Source organism: Orcinus orca, chromosome 13 (genome assembly GCF_937001465.1).
Source record: "Orcinus orca chromosome 13, mOrcOrc1.1, whole genome shotgun sequence".
Lineage (NCBI taxonomy): Eukaryota > Metazoa > Chordata > Mammalia > Artiodactyla > Delphinidae > Orcinus > Orcinus orca.
Window position 1 is genome coordinate 75,261,002 of NC_064571.1, and position 20,692 is coordinate 75,281,693.

A 20,692-nucleotide genomic window follows, 5' to 3' on the forward strand; every position below is an offset into this window, starting at 1 on the left:
TAGAAATCTGAGATCCATACTTCATTCTACGTCGCCAGTGAAGGAATTTACTCAAACCCTAGAAACTTTGTTGTTTCTAATTCCCTATTTTCATTTCCATGCTCTTTTAATTAAGACCCTTAACATATTTAACTGAGATTACTAAAAGTTATTTCCTAAGTAATATTCTTATTCCCAGTCTTGCCAACTTTCTTGTCAAGCCTTCCTTCAAATCTGATAATAGAAGAACGCTTCTGAAACAGATTATATAATATCATGCTTAATATGTTAATTAATTCAGCTTACAAACATTTACTGAAAGTTTTCTATGTGTCAAACATTGCAGTATTAGTGTTATAAAAATGAGAGACTCTAATTTCGATAGTTTAGTGGGAAAGTTACATATGTAAAAAGTACTTATAGTATAGGGTCTGAAGGGCTTTAATAAAAGCACAACAAATCATGAGTAAATCTGTCATGCTAAGGTATTCAGGTTGTATTACTTAAGCAATAGTTTCCCAGAAAAGGACATTAGGCAAGGAATGCAATAAATTTGATTTAAATTAATTAGAGCTCTGTGGCAGGGATAGACTAGATGCCCACCAATCTATTTCATTTTTCTAAGCACAGAAGAAAACATTTCCCAGCCTCTCTTGCAGTTAGGTTGAGATGATGTCATTGTGTTCTGGACAATGGGAAATGGGCCAAAGGATTACATGCCAATACTGCTTTAAATGTGGTCTGTGGAACACTGCCTGTCCATTGTTTCTTACTGGTCCACAGTGATATAAACATAGAAATTGAAAGTAGGATTTTAAAAACTTTTATAGCAATTTGACAAAGTAATTTTAAATCTACTGATATGGAAATTTTTAAAATGTAATTATATTACATGTGTCTTTTACTTTCATCTTATTGTTTCTATTAAATCATTAAGAATCATAGGTATGTGCCTCTTCAACATCTGATCTCTAAAATACTTCCTGTATTCCTCATGTACTCTCTCTCTTACCATAACTGAGCAGAGCCAGAGGGTGGAGTCAGAAGATGGAAAAAGCCTTGACTGCCAAGTGCACCAATTAGAGGAGAACCATCTGACCCATAGTTCCACAGGACCCCACTGGATTTTCCTGAATGAGAATCAAACTTTTATTGCATTAGGTCATTAATATTTGGGGTAGTTTATTACAGTAATTGAGTTCTCCCACAAATGGCCAAAAACATTCTTCTCTCTATAACTTTGTCATACTTTTCCAGTCATACAGACCATGTATTTTCACAGCTCTATTTCCTTACTAATGTTAGCTTAATCATCACTTGAAAAATATTCAGCCAATGACACCTGGACTATTGCCTTTCCACATTGTCCTTTTTATCTCTTTCTGTATTTATCCGTCTGAATCAAATATAATACCATCCTGGATATTTAAATCTATGGTAATCAAAATACATGAAAAGATCCTAAAAAGCAGACATAAAAAAGAATAGGTATAAATCAAAATTTAGTATATGGTAATAATAAAGGCATTTCATATCAGTGAGTAAAAGTAATACAATTAATACATTATGTTGGGATAACTAGTTAGTCATTTGTGTGGGGAGAGAAATCTGGATCATTATCATAATTATGCCTAAGTATTTAAATATAAGATTTAAACATAAAAGTAACAGGAGTAAAGATAGGTGTCTGGCATTTTTAATCTTAGCATATAGAAGACCTTTTAAAGCATAATCCCTGCATAGACTGGAAAAATAATAATTCTCAAAGATTTCACATATCTCATGAATCACTAGAAAAGATGAAGAATCTTGTAGCGAAGTAAGCAAGATAGAAGAAGAGTAATTCACATATTAAATTAAAACAGCCAAAAGATATGTGAAAATACTTTCTTCATCTCATCAAAACTTAAACCTCATGAAGGCGGAATTCTTTTCAAGTCTGCTCATCAAGATACCCTGCAACTTAGTTCAGTCTCTGGTATATATTCATTTGGTAAGTAGAAGACTGACTGACTGAATGAATGAATGAATCAATCATTAAACAAATAGCAGTCTGCTATCTTCTGTTTTTGCTCATTAGGTTAGCTTTACTAAAGATTAGTTCACATACAATGCCAACTTAGTTAAGCTTTCTGTATAAAAATTTCCAATACTCATTTACATGTGAGTCTTATTTTTTTAGTCAAAATTCCAATTAGAGGAATTAACTTAGAGAATAAATAATCTAACAATGTAAAGATATATATTTGTTTTACAAGCCTAGGTAAATATTAAAAACTATACTTTTAAAGGCAATAAGAACTAGATGAACTACAATTCTAGAATGAGACTATCTTAAAATAAACTGATAATGATTGCCATTCATTTTATTTCTTGGGGCATTTGTCAGATCTAGACATGTGCTAGGTATTGAGTCGGGGAGAGGGACAACACCAAGGGAAAGAATAACTAGCAAAGCTTTTAGTGGTGACACAAGGATAGGAATCTAGATTGGATATTTAAGAGGATTCAGAGGCATGGCTTGTTTTCTCTACAAAGCATTTTCTGAGTGTTAGGGTTGTATGGAGGGTGGAAGTATAAGGTCAAAAGTTTTAAAGGCAGAATGAAATTATCCACATCTTATTTTACTTAAGAAAAAAAAAATCTTCCAAAGGAAGGAGTTTACCTCAAATACTGCTGCCCTGCTTCTTCAGACATTACCAAACTTTGAAGCTGTTTTGAGGTGGGAGGCTAAAAAGATAAGACATAAATCCCTGAAGGTGAAGAATAAATCTCTGCAGTTTTCAAGACAAAGGAGACAGATATCCACAAGGCTTTCAATAAAAAATTTAGGATAATAAATCCATAGGGACAGAAGTAAACCAGAACTAGACTGAATCTCTTTAAAACTAAAATCAAACCCAACACAGCTCAAATCTTGATTGAAATGAGGCAATCAGATCCTCTCTGCCTGCATAACAACAAAAAAAGGAAACAATCTCTGACAAAACATAATCATAAAAGGCCTTTGCAACTCCTTTATTCACAATGTCTGGCATATCATCAAAAATTATTAGATATATAACGAGGTAAGATTTTAACTGACCAAGACAAATGTAAGATAACAGAAATGAACCCAAAGATGAAGCAGACCAGAGATTGATAAATTACAGCCTATAGGCCAAATGTTACCAATATCCCTTTTTATAAATAAAGTTTTCTTGAAACACAGCCACATTCATTTATTTATGTATCATCTATGGCTGCCTTTATGTTACAATAGTAGGTTGAGTAATAAAGACAGAGATCATATAGCCAGCAAGCCTAAAGTTTTTACTGTCTGGTCCTTTACAGAACAAGTCTTCCAGTCTCTGAAGTAGATAATAGAGTTGACAAGTGGGGATTGTAAAATTAATGTTAATAATATTTTAAAGATATTAATGGAAACTAAGGACAAAATAGATAAAGAAGGGCTTCCCTGGTGGCGCAGTGGTTGAGAGTCCACCTGCCGGTACAGGGGACACGGGTTCGTGCCCTGGTCTGGGAAGATCCCACATGCCGTGGAGCAGCTGGGCCCGTGAGCCATGGCCACTGGGCCTGTGCATCTGGAGCCTGTGCTCTGCAACGGGAGAGGCCACAACAGTGAGAGGCCCGTGTACCGCAAAAAAAAAAAAAAAGATAAAGAAAATTTTACCAGAAAATTGAAATTTATTTTAAAGATGGATTAAATGTTTATTTTAGAACTTAGAAATATGATACCTGAAATTAAGGATAGATAAGTTTATGAGCAGATTGGTCACAGAAAAACACAGGATTAGTGAACTTGAAAACAGGTCATAGAAACATATAAATTGAAGTGCAAAAAGAATAAAACATGTAAATATCACAGATAGCACACGAGATGTGTGTCAAAAATATGTGTAATTAAAATTCCATAAGAAGAAGAAAGAGTGATAGGGCAAAAGCAGTATCTAAAGCCATACCATTTGAAAAATTTCCAAAACTACTGAAAGATATCAACCCACAGACTCGATAAGTTCTGAGAAACCTCAGCAGAATAAATGAAAAGAAAACCACATGTTGGCGCATCACAGAAAAGTTTCTGGAATCCAAAGAGAAAATAAGGAAACTTAAAGGCAGTCAGAGAAAAACAGACATTATCTGACAAAAATATCAGGCTTCTCAAAAGAATTAATGGAAGTCAGAAAACAATGAAAAAAACATCTTCAAAGTGATGAAAGTAAACAATTGTCAACTCAATATTGGTTACCTAGCAAAATGTAACCTTCAAAAATGAAGGCAGAGTAAATACAGTTTTCAAACAAACAAAAAAATTGAGTGACTGTCGTCAGAAGAGATGCACTAAAAGGAACATAAAAGGGAATTTTTCAGTAGAAAGAAAATATTCCCAGATGAAAACAGCGAAAATGTGAAAGAGAATGAAGAACACCGAAAAGTATAAAAGTATGACTAAAGATAAATGAATATTGATAGCACAAAACAATAAATGTAATGTTGCGTGAAGTGTCTGATATATTTAGAACTAAAATGCACACAGATAATGCTAAACAGAAATAATACTAAAATTGGAAAAGGATAAACAGTGAAAATTTTCTAGGATTTTAGCTGAATCAAGGAGTGATAAAACTAATAATTTTTATTATGTTCTAATAAGTCAGAGATGTATGTTATTACCTCTAAGGTAACAACTAAAATACTTTAAAAATAATCTAAACTATCAAAGTAGTAAACTAAGTCAGTAATTCTATTAAATGCAAATGGTTTAAATACTCTGCCAAAATATGAAAATTGTCAGATTGTATTAAAAATTAAATATCTAACTATAAAGTACTTACAAAATACATCAATCCCACAAAAATACAGCACAGTTCTAAATATATTTCTCTCTAAACTACAGCTTTATTAAAATCAAAGCAAGAATCAACACAACTAAAAGGAGAATTAGACCAATTAGCAGTGTAATAAGAGTTTAACACACCTCTTGCAATAGCTGATAAAAGAAGAGATAGGCATTGGCAAGGATATAGAAAATCTAAACAAAACAGTTAATGAACTGGACTTAATTAACACACATATAACACTGCACCCAAAATCATAATTCTTTTTTTTTTTTTGGAGTACATGTAGAACATTTACCAAAATCAACTATATGTTGGACAATAAAGAGCTCTACATTTCAAAATACTGAAATCATTCAGAGTAAATTTTGTGACTAATAATGGGATTAAGCTAGAAAATAATAACAGATACCAAAAATGTAAACCAAAGCCACAAAGGTATGCCAGCACAATGGGTGGGGGGGGTGGGGGTAGAGAAGAAGAAAATATGAAGATATCGTGAGGATGGAAAGCAACTAGAGATTCTCCCATGAATTGGTGAACCTCTTTAACAGTTTCTACACAGGCTGAATATGCACAGAAGACATGAATTGGCAATCCCACTCGCAGACATATAGCCAATAAAATACATGTCAGCAAAAGACATGTACCCAAATGTTCAGATCAACACTAACTGAAATAGACAATCGAAAACTAACCAACTGAAGAGTAGAATAGATAAATATATTTTGGTATCTTCACATAATGGAATACTATAGAGCAATAAGAGTGAACTACATGCGGTAATATTAATACAGCCTACAAACACAATATTCAACAAAATCGCCAGCCACAAAAATATATGATTTCATTTATAAAAATTATAAAACTGTCAAAACTAATTCTACATGGATTATGGCTATTCTCAGGAACGTAGTGACTGGAAGGGTATCTGGGATGCTGGCAATGTTTGTGGTCTTGTACTGGTCAAACAGTTGTGTGTAACTCAGAAAACTCACCAGACTATACATGTATGGTATGTACACATTCCGTACATATATTATACTTCCATAAATTGCTTAAAATACAATTGCAATTGTGGGACTTGAAAAAGGACAATTTTGACCATAGGAGTAGATAACTGGATTAGATTAGAGGTGAAGTTCATTGAAGTTGAGAACTTCAAGAATATAAGCAGCCAGAATGCTGGGTCCATTGTTTAAATGCACATTGGGTGACCTCCACATAAAGGCAGAACTTGTGGAAGACTGTGAGTCAGCTGCTAAAATGAATAGCAGAGTGGAATATAGAGACTGGAAGATAACACTCCTGAAAAAGTTCACAGGATGTGAGCTTTTAACAGGGCAGTGAAAAAGTAATGATTTGGAATTTAAAATTATGAAAAAAAAAAAAAAGACAGAGCCCATCTCCCCAAAACATGACAAATGGATGGTGAGGAATTAGAATCCCTCACTTTGGAAGAATGCATGTCAAACAAAAGACTCAGGATAGAGCTGTATTCTTGTTACTGCAGGGACCAGAGGAGACATTTAGCCATATATTTCGGAATATAAGAAGCACTTTTTATTATAGAAACAAGGTTCCAGAGAGAATGCTAGAAAGATTTGAGAGGGGGAGGGGTAAAAGGAAGTAGGTTTAGAGGAGAAGGGATAGGATACAGGAAGAGTGAATAAATAGAGGAGCCAAAATATTAGATGTAACCAAGGGTAACTAGTTTCTGAGGATATCTCAATCCATGTGAGTGGACTTCTAACCTTGGTCATCCAGGTCATGGGATACACCTTCCAGCATAATTGAAAACAGTGACACATGCTGATAGTGGGATGCCTGGGGAAAGAGAGAGAAATAGGGACAAGCTTGCCCTCCCTTCAAACTACACCCCCCAACCTTACAAGATCTCAGTTACTTTGATCTGGGAGATCACTTACTCCAAGCATGCATGCAATGTAAGAACTCTTCTGCAGCATCCTTGAAAAGAAATCTACTCTCTTCTTTAATAACCCAAGACATGGAGAACTGATAGCCTCATGCAACTGCCCTCTTCAATTTTAAACAACTTTAATGATTAGAAAGTTCTTCCTAATCTGGAGTCCACATCTGCCTCCATGTAATTCCCATATATTAGTTCTACTTCTGCCTGCTGAAGCCAAACAGAGCAAGCCTGCTTCCTGTTCCACATGACAGCGTATCAAATATTTATTGACAGTTCTCATGTCACCAGTGTTTTCTCCAGGCCAAACTCCCTTAGGTCCTATCTGTCTCAGAATCATTGGGCTATGGAAACACAGATGATGTATCCTTCATTTCCAAACCACTAACACCTGTTTCAGATACTAAATGGTAGCAAAATAAATAAAACCCTGGTCAGCATTTACACCTGGGCCTCCACTGCCATATAATAAGACAAGTCTGCATATGGAAAACCAGATGATTCACTTTCAAGGCAATACCGTTGTACCGATAAATGCATGCTCTACGTCTACTATTCAAACTGCAAATATACTTTAGACTCCATGTGTATAGTGGTTTTAAAGAATCACAACTACAGTTTCATGGTTGGTAACTACTAGTTATAAAACACCGATTTTATGAGAATTGTAAGTCAAGTGAACTGAACCATGAAATAGCAAATGTGTCTAAAGATCATATTCTGTCACAAAGTCAAGGTATATTTGTACTCCAGAACTCTACCTTGGAAGACCTGGGAATAAAGAATTGCTTTAGGAGACTCAAATAATAACACATTTCTCCAGTTAATGTCTGCTTGTTTCAGAAGTGGCCTCTGGACATACTGGAAGCAGGAAAGGGCCAGGGAAACATATTTTCTCTGTAGTGAGAAGAAATATCTACATGAGTTGAACAGTATGACAGTTATTGACTGTCACTCTTTCTGCCTGCATTTCTAGCATGGTGAGTCACCACGAAATGCAACTCTTGCCCAGCCAGCTGGCAAACTCCAAGGACCTTCTTTGAGTGGAGCTGTGTTAGATGCTAAGGTGAGCTCACTAAGCATGTATGCCATTGCCTCTTCTCTAAAGAACTTCTGATTTGGTTCAGGAGATAAGACTAAAGCTTCAGTGTGATTAACGTAGAGTGACCAACCATAGCAGGTGGGAAGAATGAATATAAACATATACATACATACATACATACATATAATAACAGAGTTGCATGTGAGTCCTGGCTTTACCACATATTAGCAGCATGACCCTTGACCAATTGCTAAACCTTTTTGAGCTGATATCAGGGGGACACTAGTGACTTTTGGATTAAATGGCCACTTCTCCAATCTTCTTACTTCAAAGTGGAATTGACTATCACTGATTTCTCCCGCCTCACTGAAATGGGTGCTCTAGGATTCCATAACACCGTACTCTTCTGGTTCTTCTACTCTATTAGCTGCCCTCTCACAGTCTATTTTGTTTTGTTTTCTGTCTCTTCCAGAATTCTCAAAGTTGGACTGCTCCAAGACTCGGTCCTATAACATCTTCCTCTTTCTAGTTATATTTCTTCTGCATGTAATCTTATCTAGTACCAAAGATTTAAATATCATCCGTCAGTGACTCCCAAAACTGAATCTCCAGATCTCATCTTCCCTCTAAGTTCCAAACTATAGATCTAATTACCTTCGTAACACATTTTTTATGAATTCTATGAATATGTCTAATAAGTAGCTCAAGCTAAACATGTCCAACTCTGAAAACGTGACTATCCCCTCTTTAAAATCTGTTCTTCCCTTACTCTTCCATTCTTAATAAATATAATCCTATTTGCAAAGGTCCTAAAGCCAAAGATAAGGCATGACCCTTGAATAATGTTTTCCTCCTCTGTAGGAAATCTATCAGAAAGTTCAAACTACCAAAATCATTTTGACTAGACTTCCAAATACATTCCAGGCCAGTTAACTCGCTTCCACTTCTCCTGTTTCTATCCTAGTCCAAGTCCTGGTCCACCTTCTCTCACCTGGACTACGTCTTCTAACTAGTTTCCTTTCTTCCACTCTTGCCTCCTACATACATCAGACTGATTAATCCTTAAAAAAATTTAACTAGGGCCAGGCTAATCACCTGATGGCTTTGCATTTTATGCTAAATAACTCAAATGTTTCATCTGACCTATGAAGCCCTGCGTTATCCAGTCTCTGACCGCTTCTCTGACATCACCTCGTACAACTCTCCCCTCCTTGCAGCGCACCAGCCATACTGGCCTCCTTGAACATGGTGGGGGCTCACTGGGTCTTGGAACCTTTATAGTAGCTATTCCTTCTGCCTCCAGCTGTGCCCCACATCTCTCCATGGCTGGTGCCTTCCCGTCATCCCTGTATGTTCTTCTGAGAAAATTCCTTGAGTGTAAAATATACATAGCAGCCATGAGAATGCTCTTAGATGTCCAACTAACAGAAGCACAATTGACTCAGCCATTGCACTTTGGTCACCATTGCTGTCTTTGCATCAAAGCCAAGCCTCCCCCAGTCAGTGACTGAGTTTGACAGAGATACTAAAACAGACCCGTTCCTAGGAGATGCAGGACTCCCTGCACAGCCATGTTTGTCTTGAAGACTTGAGGATGGCTTTGCCGAAACGTAGACTGCACGGCAATCTACGACACATCCACCCAAACTTCCTCCCTCTCTCTCTCTTCACTCAGGGTCACACTTGCATCAAGGTATGTCAGTTCTCCTCAGCTCCCTCCCTAACCTCCCTTGCATAGACATTTCCATGAGTAAAATGCTTGCATATTTAAACCCTTCTTTGTGCCTGCTTCTCAGAGGATTCCAATTAACACGGCATAAATATTTGATCCTGTGACAGTAATGATTTTTAAAATCTGTGCATCATAATTTAAAAATTGTTTATATTGTTACATTATTCATCCCACATACAACATTATTCCCATTTTACACATTAGGAGCTGAGACTTAGAAAGAACAAATGACTGATGCCAAGGATCATAATAAGCAAATATAAAAGCAGAATTCGCCTTCTACCTCCAAACTCTTGCCACCATAGCTATCAAATACCTTCCTCTACACCAAGGAGGGCTTCAGAGATTCCAAAAAAGGCTGAAAACCCCATCGCATCTGCATCCAAATGATGCTCGGAGAGTTCTGTACTGTGGCTGTGACTTCGCCAGGGTCATGTGTTTAGTTAGGAAGGACAGAATGCTTCGCGTTTTATTCTACATGACATTCTTCTTGGGCAGTAACACAGACACTCTTTACATTATGCAAATGCATTTTCTTCTGGCCCCTCATTATTTTAGTGAAGCAAGTCTACCAAAGGTCAATGTCTCTGTCAGCAATAGGGTGGATGCTGGCAGTGTGACGTGACAGAAGCTGCAGCCTGTTAGCAGTCACTGTCAGCAGTCGGCTGTGATCCTACCTCTCCTCCCCTAGCAGGGCCATTTCACTCTCCCTTCAGACCAGCCTAGAAGAAACAATTTCCTCTTCTTTTGATGTTTCAAAGCCAGATCCACCCACTTCTCCAAATGCCCAGCAGAATTGCTTCTGGCTGTTTGGAAGGGTCACTTTTTATTGAAAATTTACTGCAAAAATTTTCCACGTCTCCACTCAGCTATCATTCTTGCACCAACAGTACTGTTTCTTGTTTCTTAAGGAGACTTAAACCCCAGACCAGCCAGAGAGTGCAGCCACCAACTTGCAAATCCTGAAATATTCAAAGTAACAGTTCTCAGTAATATCCCGCACTGTGTATGAGTCCTTCTCCGTTATATTTATCTATTTTTTTAACATCTTTATTGGAGTATAATTGCTTTACAATGGTATGTTAGTTTCTGCTGTATAATAAAGCGGATCGGCCATATGTATACATATATCCCTATATCCCCTCTCTCTTGCATCTCCCTCCCACCCTCCCTATCCCACCCCTCTAGGTGGTCACAAAGCAACGAGTTGGTCTCCCTGTGCTATGTAGCTGCTTCCCACTAGCTATTTATTTTACATATTTGGTAGTGTATATATGTCCATGCCACTCTCTCACTTCGTCCCAGCTTACCCTTCCCCCTCCCCATGTCCTCAAGTCCATTCTCTACATCTGCATCTTTATTCCTGTCCTGCCCCTAGGTTCTTCAGAACCGTTTTTTTTTTTTTTTTTTTTTTTTTTTTTAGATTCCATACATTTGTGTTAGCATACAGAATTTTCTTCTCCTTCTGACTTACTTCATTCTGTATGACAGACTCTAGGTCCATCCACCTCACTACAAATAACTCAATTTTGTTTCTTTTTCTGGCTGAGTAATATTCCATTGTATATATGTGCCACATCTTCTTTATCCATTCATTTGTCAATGGACACTTAGGTTGCTTCCATGTCCTGGCTACTGTAAATAGTGCTGTAATGAACATTGTGGTACATGACTCTTTTTGAATTATGGTTTTCTCAGTAGTGGGATTGCTACTATATGCCCAGTAGTGGGATTGCTGGGGCATATGGTAGTTCTATTTTTAGTTTTTTAAGGAACCTCCATACTGTTCTCCATAGTGGCTGTACCAATTCACATTCCCACCAGCAGTGCAAGAGGGCTCCCATTTCTCCACACCTTCTCCATGATATTTAGATGGCATGCCATCATTTCCTTTGGAAAAGCCCCGGTCTACCAGCATAACACCCATACAATCTTTGTACCATTTCCTCCAATACAAGTTTTCTTCTAAATTTTATATTTAGGTGTATTTTCATTTGATATGCAGGCATAACAAGAAACTATTTGCTGAAAAAAAATTTAGAGAAAAAGTTGTTTGCTGTCAAAATAATAAAATAAGTGCCATATTTAAAGGATGAATACATGGTGTGATTCTATAATAAGATTTTCATAATGAGGTGAAATAATGAGATTTTCAAGTGTAGTTTACACATACCTCCTTACCAATCTTTTTTTTAAAATTTTCATCAACTAATAGCTTTATTATGTTTATCAAAGTTAAGGACACACTGTGATTTTTAATCAAAATCTGGCTATCAATATGAAATGCCACTAATCTGAAATTATAAAAAAAGGATTTTTCTAATAGCAACTTTATATGACAGTCAGTTCATTTATATAGCACCCTCTTTTTGCAGAAAAGTAAAACTGAAATGCCCAGAGGAGAATTAAGTTTTCCAAGGTCATACATCTGGTTAGTGCCTAAAAAGGGATTAGAATCCAGATTTGCTAGTACGTAATTCATTTCCTGCTCTGTGATCATCTTGCAAATGTTTGAACCCCAAGATACACTCTAACTGGTTCTTAACAATGTAGTCCATATACGATATGCCATGGTAAGATGAGTATATCGTGGAAGTGCTGTGGCTTTATATTCCTAGAGGTGTCCAAAAAGTAGCTGGGGACCACGTGTCAGGAAGTTTAGGAAGATTTCTACACTGGTTTGGAGGGGGTAGGACTTGAATTGAGCTTTGAAGAATGGGTAAGATTCAGGCAATCAAGAGAAGAAAAGCAATCAAATGAATGGTCCCAGAAGAGAAAAGAGTGGGAGCGTTTAGAGAGTAGTAAGTATATTACTATGTACAGAAAAGAGGCTGCAACAAAGGCTGGAGAAATCAGGAGAACCAAATGTGGGGCTCTTGGAAGCTTATTGGAGAGGAAACGCTGGTTAAGTGTAATGGACTCAAGAGAGAGCTGGCCTAGATAAACAGCCAAGGCACAAAAATGGTTGAAAATGAAAAAGACCTTGGAATTTTTCAAGAATCTAAATTTCTGTCCAGCCCTATATCTGACACATACTAGCTATCAGGATTTAGTCTCTTGTACTCAGAGGTGGATGCACATTCCCTGCAACTTCTAAACAAAGCTTGAAGGTGGTTATTCTAAGAGCCAATATGCACTGAGCAGTAACACACAGTGCAGACCCAGGGACCATGGATTTGACCTCACAGGGCTGATCTGGAATATGGTCACGGGTGAAGGTAGAAGTAACGTAACATGAATCAATACAAGGAGACACTGAGGGCCATGAAAACAAGCAGGACAACTCTTAGCAAGGAAACAAAACAGTGATATGTTTATGGAGAGGGAACTTAAGGGATTCAACACCACCAATGAGTACAAAGAGAAGTTAAAAAAAAAAAAAAATCATCGCATCTTCCTTCTCCACCTGGCTCTACTTCCCACTTCCATATAAAAAGCATCAGCTAGTGCTCAGATACCATCATTAATTACAAATGTCTTTAAAACAGATGTGGACCCACCTGAACCTTGTGTCTCAGAAGCAAATGCAGCTTCACCAAGGTTCAGGAGCAATCAAATGACACAACAAATGGTCTGTTGCCAGAATAAAGCGTGTGGACAACTATCAAAACTCAGGGAAGAGACCTAAGTCTTCATATCCAGCCAAAAGTAGGCCATTAACTTAGGTATTTAAATTGGTGCATGAACCCCACAGGGCAGAAGGAAATCCAATGCACTCCAGAACCAAATTATAAGGTAGAAAAGTTCAATTCACATAAATACATGGATTAGCTGATCTGAGAATTGGGTTCAATTGTCACCTTTGGGAAAATCAAATCTGTCATATTAATAACAAGAGTATTAAGATGATCCTCCTATTCACATGCTAATCACAATACGGGCTTTTCTACATGTTATCGAGCAAAATAAAACATTTTTCAAATATTAAGATTCTTCAAACTTCATAATACCTCGAGAGCCTTATTAAAAGTGTTCACACATTTAAATAAAATTAAATTACAGCCTAATCACCTCAGGCGGATATTGCTGTACGTGAGGTGGCTTTCCCCCAGAGTCCCATCTGAACAGCCATGCACGGGGAATTTCACAGTCATTTATCTCTCACGGCGTTACAGGTATTGAGTTCAGATTATTCATGTTGCAACACTAGTGGTTTAATGATCTAGAGGCCATGTCCACACTCCTAGCACCTAATCACTTTGGCAGTGTAACAGCGTTGAAGAGCGTTGATATTAAAGGAAAAACAAAACAAACTTCTTAGAATAAGACTTATTTCTGAACAAGTCTGCCAAGCCTTTTTCCCTAAGCAGAATTGTCAGTTTATGTTCAGAATACTAGAGCCCAGATTCATCAGGTAGTTTGGAAATAAATGACAACCTCATTAGGCAAAGAAGCTTACAGTCCCGCGCCCTCCGCACTCACAGCAACAAAGCCAGAGACTCAGTCCCAGACTCCAAGTCCCTTAAAGATTTTGTTCAACTCTCTAATTTAACGATAAGAATCATGAGGTACTCAGCAAAGTCCTGTGGATTTATTATCATCATTATGTAAAGTGTATTAGTCAGGATAGTAAATACCCAGCTACAGAAACTACCAACTTCTCAACCCCTGCAACGTAACACAACGCAGGCATATTCACACTCATATCACAGTCCAATGGCTTTTCATCAGTCAGAATTCCAGCTCTTTCCATTTTGTGGCACCACCATATTTGAGGGCCTTTTCTCAGTCCTTCACTGAATTATTTACATCCCAACCAGTACAGAGAGTAAGTATGGACACTATTGTGGAACAAGAGAAAACAGATAAGATGAGTAAGTCTCTGCTACGTAGACTGACTGTGTTTAAGTTAAAAGGGGGGAATTTCATAGGAGAACATAGGAATAATGGTAGAATATGTGAAAAATTCCCAAAGGAAATTACAGTTTCAACAAGGACAATTCTAAAGTTTGTGCTGCCTCCATCCATTCTCCATCACCCACTGACTTATACATTGAACACGTACTCTGTATCACATCCTCAGAGCTGAAGTTGAGCCTCTACACCCTGCCTCCACTGTCCAAGAGCACCTAGGTTACTGGACAGGTGTGTGTGGAAAGAAGAATGCAGTATGGTAGGAACAAGAGGCGAGAAGCATTAAAAAGTGCTACTTCTTCTGGATTCTTCTTCTCTTCTGTTTTAGTCTCAGAATTCTTTGTGACAACAACACATTTGCCTTTGAATTGTCATCTCTTGGTCTCCCACAAAAGATGTGTATGGGATCTGCCCAAGAGCAAATGAAAGAGGAAAAAACGCTTAAAATACGTTGAAGGAAAAATTAAACCTAAGTGCCTAGTCTGTAGCAAAACACATAAAGGTGTTCATTCTCTCTAACCTAATAATTATTTTCACATGAGAATTTATCCTAAAGAAATCATTCAACAGAAGCAGAATGTTATTTAAATCAACGTGCTTATTGCAGAGTCAGCTACAATAGTTTAAAAAAATTAGAAATAGCCAAAATGCCTAATATTTATTAACCTTACATTTACTTGATGGGGTGTGATAGACTCATTAAAACTACACTAAGTTGGAAGATGGAAATATTTATGTCACTATTTTAATACAAGTAGACAATGAGATGTTTCTTTCACATAGACTATATACATAATACACATAACAAATGAAAGTAATTGCTTTATTGGGGTGGTGGAATGACAGGTAATGTTTTAAATTCAAACACTATCTTTAATATTGCTACATCAGCTTCTCAGTAATTAAAACATTTATACCATCTGTATGTGGGAGGTAAAACATACAATTTATTATTCATTCTGAAAAAATTGTCACTTCGCAAACTCACTAGCATTTGCTGTCTAGAAAGTTTTATGTTGGTTGCATGCCCCTCCCCTCACAAATGAATTACTTTGCTTTTCACAAGGTCCTCCCCCAAATCCTATCTTTTTCTTGTTCTCTTCCAGCACATTCTCTCCAGAATCATAAGATTCCCTTTGGCTCTCAGAAAGCTGGCTTCCTGCGTTGTGGCAAAAGCCCACAGGCGTGTCCATTCCCAGCAGTCACAATTTGCAAACTCTTCCTTAAAATTCAGAAAATCCCTAAACTCTGGGGCACAAGGAATTATGTCTTGTTCTGAGTCATACTTGAGGCAGGAAGTAATATTTATTGTTGTCTTCAAACCACAAATATCCTCTAGGGCTGAAAATTAAATAAGGTAAAATATGTAAATTCTCAAATTAGGAGTACTAGCTCTGGAGTAACTTGCTTTAGGTCAGATTTTGACTCTGCTTCTTACTGTGACCTTGGACAATTATTAAATATTTCTGTATAGGCAGTGCTGGAAAATTAATGGGTTGAAGCTGACATGGATTTACCTAAATGATTTTTTATTTATTTTTGATAAAAATGATTTATAAATTACATTGCTGAGGGACAGCTCTGTTAAAAAAGAATATTTCTGTGCCTCAGTTATTTCATCATGTGAAAAAGAAGAGGAGGGGAGGAGCTGCCACCACACAGAAGCAGGATAAGGATTAAATGAGATAATAAATGCACTTGCTTAGGACAGTACTTGGCATACTATGTATACTCAAATGTGTTAGCTATTTTTTCAGTAATGGTTATGAGAATGGAAAGAGACTGTGTTTTCATATAAGTATAGGTGAATTATGTAGAACTGACCACATATAAAATTCAACTTTCCACCCTCTTTTTTATAAGTGTTAATTGCATCTATGATGACCAAAATCCTTTTTCTTATTCACGCCACCTGTGTTCTTGTCCCCGTACTTTTAAACCTTGAAAATTAATCCATAATTTTTCTCTTCTCTTTTCTTTATCTTCAATTAGTCCCATTTTTATTGTCTTTCTACCCAAGCTTATAAATACATTCAAATCTCTAATATTCTTTGGAAAAAAATCTTCCCCAGATCATTTAAAACCTAGTCTTTCTTTCTCCTTCCATTTTCAACTAAATTTCTAGTTGTTGTATCCAACCGCTCTGTTCCACTCAGTTCTCAATCTACCCTAAATAGTTTCTGGCCGTATCATTCCATTGAAACTGCCCTAACTAAAGTCATCAATGAACTTCTTATCTCCAAAGAACTTTTTCATTACTTATTAGATTTCTCTGATAAATCTAATTTTATAATGATTTCTTTCTGTTGCTTATATTTATTTTTTTCGCTTGTTCTTTCTTATTAGCTATTTCTTCTTGAACTCTGTGATTCCGCTCTCATCTTTTTACCTGCATTCACCACCCTCCTACCTTCTCATTTTCAGATTCCTCCTCCATCAACCACTAAAACATCAGTATCCGCAAGATTCGGACATCTAAATGCTGCTCTTCTCTCATCGGTCAACCTCATGAGACACTTGGTTTTACCTATAATGTTTGAACTGATAAATTCCAACTCTGTTAGTATCCTTGACTAGTGCCCTGAGCATCGGACTCAGGATGAATAGCACAGAGTCTGGCACGTATTGACACAATAAATGTTTGTGGAAAAATAAATAAATAACACCTGTTAGTTACAGCATTTCAATGTCCCAGACCTGCCTCAAAGGACAAAACTACCCTAAGGAAAAGCTCCAGAGGAGGAGCAAAACCTCTGTATTCCTAGTCTCATTCTGTGAATGGCCACAGCATACAGCCATTTACTCAAAACAGGAATTGGGAGTCATCTAATCCCTTCCCTTTATGCAGTTTCTATATCATTTTCCTTCAAGCTGTGAGCAAATATTGTTTATTTTGCCTCCTGATATTTCCCAAATCTATCTTCTTTCTTCTATTTTACCTCTGCTGCCCTAGTTTGTTTCATCATTTCCTGTCTGAAATATTGAGGTAAGAAGCTACCTAACTGATCTTGCCTGGGACTTTGTACTGTCTTAATTCCACTCTCCACTCTGTCATCTAGAAAATTTACCTAAAACACACAAAAATGGCTGTACCACTTATGTCTCTCTTTGTAGACCTTCAATGGCTTTATTTATTTACAGGATAATTTGCCAGACTTAACAGCATGTCACGCCCCTTCTTCCATGCTTGCTCTTTGACTCACCTTGCTATAAACTTCACCACTTTTTTTTTTTTCTTGCGGTACGCGGGCCTCTCACCGTTGTGGCCTCTCCCATTGCGGAGCACAGGCTCCGGACGCGCAGGCTCAGCGGCCATGGCTCACGGGCCCAGCCGCTCCGCGGCATGTGGGATCTTCCCGGACCGGGGCACGAACCCGTGTCCCCTGCATCGGCAGGCGGACTCTCAACCACTGTGCCACCAGGGAAGCCCCTTACCAAATTTTTTTTTAAATATTCATATGTATCTACCCAATATTTAATTTGAAAAGTTAAGAAAAAGAAAGAAATCCACTGCCCACTTTCAGTTTTATTCCTAGTTGCCTAAACATAAGCTTCTGCCTGAAACACCACTCTCTCTTACTTTTGCCTGGCTAACACCTGTACTTATCTCTACTCTCAAAACCTTTTCATCAAACCCTTGGTGGGTCTAAGAACTGACTCTCTCTACTTCTCCCCCAAATACATATATACACACCTTCCTTTGTTCTCTCTGGGTGCAAACTCATCTTTATCATGTTTTCTCTATTATTCTGAAGACACCTTCCTGCCACCTCTCCCAACACACTGTGAGTTCCTATTAAGTGGGTATTTTCTCTTATTTTGTATGCCCAGTGCCTGGCTCATAGTAGATGGTCAATGAAATTTAAATGGACTATCACCTGAAAGTAGAGATATGTCCCTCTACTCATCAAAGTGTCTCTGGAGGGGTTGGAAACTGAACAAGGCCTGACCAAGGAGAAAGAAGAGGAGAATGAGGAATTTAAAATCTGAAGTGACTATGAATTTCATCAGGTTTAGAGATGATTCTGGTGCTGCTTCTACAGTTATGGCTAGAAGTCCTGACTGCTCTCTTCATATGCACATGCATCTCTGCTTCCAAGTCTTTGCTTCAATCCTCCTTTCTTCTGGTATGCGGAAGGCCCTACCTTTACTTCTCTCCCTTTCACACCCAACTTATGTATGAAAGCACAACTTTCCTCACGCACTGTCAGTGCTTATGAATCATTTAATTAAATAAATCAATCATTGAATGAGTTCGTGATCAGCCAGTCAGTTTACGTTTTCATTACTTTTGCCACCCTCAGAAAGATAAATAGCCCTCTGAGATATTAGGTAAAACACTTTTTGGGGCCTGACTTAAGTAATTTTTTTCTCAAGGAAAATATCGCATAAAATAAAACAAAGCACATCAAGAATAACTACGGCTATGGATGAGTGATAAATAATGGCCCAAGATTCCTAGAACCTAGTTCTCATGAAAACTAAGATAACGCCCTCGTTTGTACTTCCAGATGAGTCAAAACCATCAATCGACATTTCCATGGGGTATCGTCCCTGAGGGCCAAACAAAGAATTTTTACTGAGCATTTAACATGCACTCTCCTCTAAGGAACTAAGAATATAGAATCAACATAATGTTTTGTCTTAGGCCCCTACAATGTAAAAATTATTCAGGGAGAAAACACTAAAACATCCACATGGCAGTAAATAAATATAAAAAGATGATTCCTTTCAATTGCAAATATTACTGAAAATCAATGATGTATACAGCATTCTGCTTGACACCGGACATAATCAAGACTGAATTACGTGGTGAAACCTATTCTTACAGAAAAAAAAAAATTTTTAACTTTACCAGTCCTTTATTTAATAACAGGTATGTTTCTTTCAACCTGAAAAGTCTACAGTTATTGATATGTACTTATATTAATACATTTTATTTATACATAATTAACCTGGGAAGGTAAATTTTCATTTTGATTTATCAGATCCCCCCCACCTCAAGTTTCATAAACAAAAATGTAGTTTTTCTTAATTAATGAAAATGTGGAGAATGCCAAGTAAACCTGATTATTTTTACCTATTTTTAAAATAAAATTTTGTGGTACCTAGGGATCTTTCCAGGAAATTCAATGATAGTTTAGTCAGCCAAAGACATCTTAATTGAAAAAATTTCCCAAGTTGGGACATTTGTAAGGACTCATGAGACCCCAGAGAGTCAAGTCAGGTAATGCTTTGATTTAGAGGTGAAGGAGAGAGCACAGCAAGAAGTGCAGGCGAGAATGACAGGTCGGAGAAGTGGCCTCTACCAGGCTCAAGCTTCCCAGGGGACGCGTTCACACACACAGCACGTCCAGTGTCCTGGCTGAACCCACCACGATCTACGAGGGGTATCTTAGCCTCGGCTGGAACTCAAAACCAAAGCTCCCAGCGTGTATGTTTATGACTCTGCCAGCTAACTTAACTGGATGGGCCAGTTGCACATCATCAGTAAAGAAACTGATCTTGGGGGCAGAGCCGATTTCTAATGGGGTTTCATTCTTTAACTCACCATAAAAGTGACCCCTTTTTGGCCAAGAGTCAAAAATGTCATCCAGGAGATCCAGAGATAGAGTTTTTCCATTCCATTTCTTACAGATAATTTGAATAGCTATTGAGGCTTCTCTATTTTCACTGCCTCTCACAGAATCTACAAGGGTGCATTGAACAGGTTCTGTGTTTAATCGAGGTCTGTTTAGAGGGTTATGGCAGCCGTGTATATGTAAGAGAAGTTGGTAAACAGTTTCTGATATTAGAATATCTCTGACATCAGAATGACTTTGGAATTACATAGGGCAAAGACATGGTTTTATGTATATTTTATGCATATTTATTTAGGCAGATTATGACTATTGCCTCTAACATATTCTTGTCAACTATCTACAGAACTCAGACTTCTTCCATTAGCCTGAACTCAAATGTTGCTGGACATGCTATTGGGCTGAGTTAGCATGAAGTAGACTACCAGACAGAATTGCCCTCTGAGGACCACCCACTGCCCACCACCAACCATGCCCGGATCACTATGTGAAGAATTGCGTTAAGACTGAGGGACCAAATGTGGACAAATAGAACATTTTCCTCTGGCTTCCTCAGAATGCACATGACTTAGAGGACAATGATAATGGAGTCATTCAGCTCTCAAGCATCTTTGCTACAGACAATCCAGGCCCCTGTTTCCCTTCCTTTCCTGAGGTCTTGTGTAGGTTATGCAGCCCCTCACAGTCAGCCATTTAAGTTTCTCCAACACAGCAGTCAAGTTGCTGTTATAATAACTC

General features: G+C 37.5%; 1 long non-coding RNA gene across 2 annotated transcripts in view; it reads left to right on the forward strand.

The window, feature by feature from the left end:
- LOC125960902 (uncharacterized) overlaps nucleotides 1–20,692 on the forward strand; it is a 251,240-nt gene that overhangs the window by 227,237 nt on the left and 3,311 nt on the right. For both annotated transcript variants that reach the window (XR_007471053.1, XR_007471054.1), the window contains exon 4: nucleotides 7,724–7,813. This is a non-coding gene — a long non-coding RNA (uncharacterized LOC125960902). The remainder of the gene's footprint in view (nucleotides 1–7,723; nucleotides 7,814–20,692) is intronic.